Source organism: Bombus impatiens, unplaced genomic scaffold (assembly GCF_000188095.3).
Source record: "Bombus impatiens unplaced genomic scaffold, BIMP_2.2 scf_0089, whole genome shotgun sequence".
In the NCBI taxonomy this organism is placed as follows: domain Eukaryota; kingdom Metazoa; phylum Arthropoda; class Insecta; order Hymenoptera; family Apidae; genus Bombus; species Bombus impatiens.
This window is the reverse complement of record NT_176508.1, coordinates 347,454-350,565: the sequence shown is the minus strand read 5'-3', so window position 1 is coordinate 350,565 and position 3,112 is coordinate 347,454. Positions and strand designations below refer to the sequence as shown.

The window sequence follows — 3,112 nt, the reverse complement described above, 5'->3', positions numbered from 1 at the left end:
CCCGCGACTGGCTCTCTTCTCGGTGACGTCTAACAAACCGAACGCTACAACGCGCAAGCTTTCCAATATTCTTCGATCATCGTTTTTTATTTCACCCTACGACGTCGTTACAGTCGTTCTTTCTCGGCTTTAAACGACGAATTACTCGACCAACGGTGAACGAATCGAGCGATTGATTTCCGAACATCAACGAAATCATGTTTCGCTTTTCCGCAATTAATCACGTCTCGCGAGATTGTTTGTATGGTTAAACGCGCGTAATCTCGAAACTGTCACGTTTTTTTGCAGCACGATCGATCATCGATCGTGTCGGAGGCGATCGTTTCTCACGGAAGTAACCTCGAGCACGTTCGTGTCTTCGCGAGCAGAATAAAGACGTATTTTCTGAGTCGACAGTGGCAGAAAAGAGATACGCGTTTCTCGTTGCGCGCCCACGTGGGCGGTTAAAAAATTCCATAGAAAATAGAGAGGGGCTTACGGGTGTTGTATTATCTCATGGCGTGGCAATTGAGAAAGGTTAGGTAGGGTCAAGTATGCTCGTCTCTCATCACGTTCCGAAATAACGAGGTACGATAGAAGCGGTCGTTCGTTCACTCTTGTTTCGCGACCTGTTATATTCGTAATTGATATTAGACACTCGTTTGTATAATTCTCTTTCCTTATGGGAACCACGAGGCGTACGTACCGTGCTTTCTTTCTCTCGTGCCATCTGTTCGTGACAAGTTAATTAACAAGAACGTTACAGCACCCGCTTCGACCTTTCCTACGATCTCTTTTTGCACGATTATTACTGCAAAACGGGCAAACCGTACGCACGGAAGACAGGAAAGAGAGAGCCAGCGAAGGTTTCGTAATTGAATCGATCGTGGTAAAAAGTTAGTGGCACGGTCGAACGTGAAGGCATGAGAACACGGGATAAAACCGGACGGGGATCGGCGAACACACGAGGCGAAACGGCGGAGAGAGAACGCGCCGAGCAGGATTTCGGGCAAAAAGAAGCGCAAGGCGCAACGAAATACAGTGCCCTACAGATGGTGGATAAATGACGTCATGCTATAAACTCGACGAGCCAGCCGTTTTCACGAGGGAATGTTATTTTCACCCGTGGACTCTTGCAATCCAGATCAACTCTGCGACGAAAATTTACAATTTCCGCTTAAACCATCGTCGAAACGGTCGCTACCATCATCGCTACCGTCATTCACCACCATCAGCTTCTTACCATCGTCTTCTACCCCGTCCTTGGTAGCATGTAGGTCGATTGTATCGTCGTAAAGTACTAATACGAAACGGTTGGCTTCACTTCCGCTCTTTCGTACCGCGTGCCCGCACGTATCTATACGATACGTACCTTGGTTTTCACGTAACGATTCATCGCGATAAAAATGTCATCGTCGAATCGTCGAGCGTTACCATTGAGAATCGAACGAGTGCCAAGACCACGATGCATCTATGCACGGAAAATAGCCGATTGCGTGCAGATACCTGTTTTTTTCTCTAAACTTAGGTCTATTGTCTCGCGTGCAAACCGTGATTGGCGAACATTTGCCTGAATTATCAGATTTACCGACGGGCTTAAGTGTGAACATCCTCGTTCCGATGCTAAGCGTGAACATCCTCGTTCCGATGCTAAGCGTGAACATCCTCATTCACTTGTAACACTCGATCAAGTGGGTCAAGTATACTAGAATACGTACATAGGTATGACGCCGTTCAATGTTAAAAACATCATCGCTACGACAACAATCGAATCGCGGAGGAACGAGATGTAAATTGTTTTCGGAGCAAGTCCTACTTTTCGAAACGTTTCGAACAGAGATGATTTCATCGATCGTTCAGCTACCTACGCTTCATGAAGACGATATTTATCGGTGTCGTGTTACCATCTTGCTGCGACTAGAAAAGACGAATCTATTTTCGAAGGACATTTGCAATCATCGTTGGAACGGGGCCGCACGAACCCTTCGCAGGCGATGATGTCACTGGAGCTCTTTCGTCCATGCGTCTGTCTGTATGTACGCGTATGGATACACATACGTACGTAGAGTCGGAGCAGCGTAGCAAATAATAACGAGTATCGGGATGATGATGTCACGAAGCATGGACAATGTGTCCTAAAATTACGAGCCGGTTTCGGTTCACTACCGCTCCGAGTGGCTAATTTTAAGTTCGTGTCCTTGGTTAATTAGACGGACCGAAGGCGTGTACGCGCACCCTGTTACAGAGTAGATATCTCTGCAACTGTCTTTGTCTCTATAATTGCCGTTTAACGTACTTTATTTAATGGTAAAGTAACGTAACGAGAGACGCGTACAGGAAAATTTCATTAGGAAATGAGGATCGCGAGTTAACGTAAAAACGACGAAGCGGCATAGATCCGTTCGTCTTTGGTATCTAAAAATTAATTTTTCGAAATGAAAGTGTAGCTGTGAGCACCAACGAAATTTATTGTTATTAGTAAAAAGCTTTGACGGTCACTTGGTTACGTTTAACGAGACCGAGTGACAGACATAGAGACATTGGAATTTTTTGCAGGCTCGAATTGATTGATAATTAACTTTTTTACATCGAAGGCATAAAAACATACCTGTCTCGTAAAAGAGACGTCGAGTAATATCATAATTCAAAGTGAGACGAAATGTCGAAGTGTCGTCGAAACGACATCCAAGATGACGAAAGATGACGCGGTACGTTGCAAGTTTACGATGGCATCTATAGGGACATTTACCCTATATCGAGTTATATAAGTGAAAGTTAACGTATAGTCGGAAACTAATAAATTTGTCTTTTAATAGCGCGTGGATGGTAATCGTTGCCAACGATCGAAATATCCTTGCAAGAGAAGTAATTTCTCGATAGGCTGTTAATTATATCGGTTGAAAAGCGAACTCACCGTACGAAAGAATTCGATAAAAAGCAGAAATTGTGTTGCAGCCTTCATTCATACGCGTGCAAGACCGGTAATTGGATTCGTTCCTTAGTAGCACGTAATCTTACATAGCCTTTGGAATAATTTTACGCCTGCTGTGATATAATTTTCTCGAAGCTTTACGAATCTTACGCTCTCTAATGGGAGGAAAATTCGATTTAGAATCTTCAGTTTAATGACGCG

At 44.3% G+C, this 3,112-nt stretch overlaps 1 protein-coding gene across 1 annotated transcript in view; it reads left to right on the top strand.

Moving 5' to 3' along the window:
• Positions 1–3,112, top strand: part of LOC100744164 (neurotrimin) — a 69,022-nt gene that overhangs the window by 14,805 nt on the left and 51,105 nt on the right. The gene's annotated exons all lie outside the window — the stretch shown is intronic.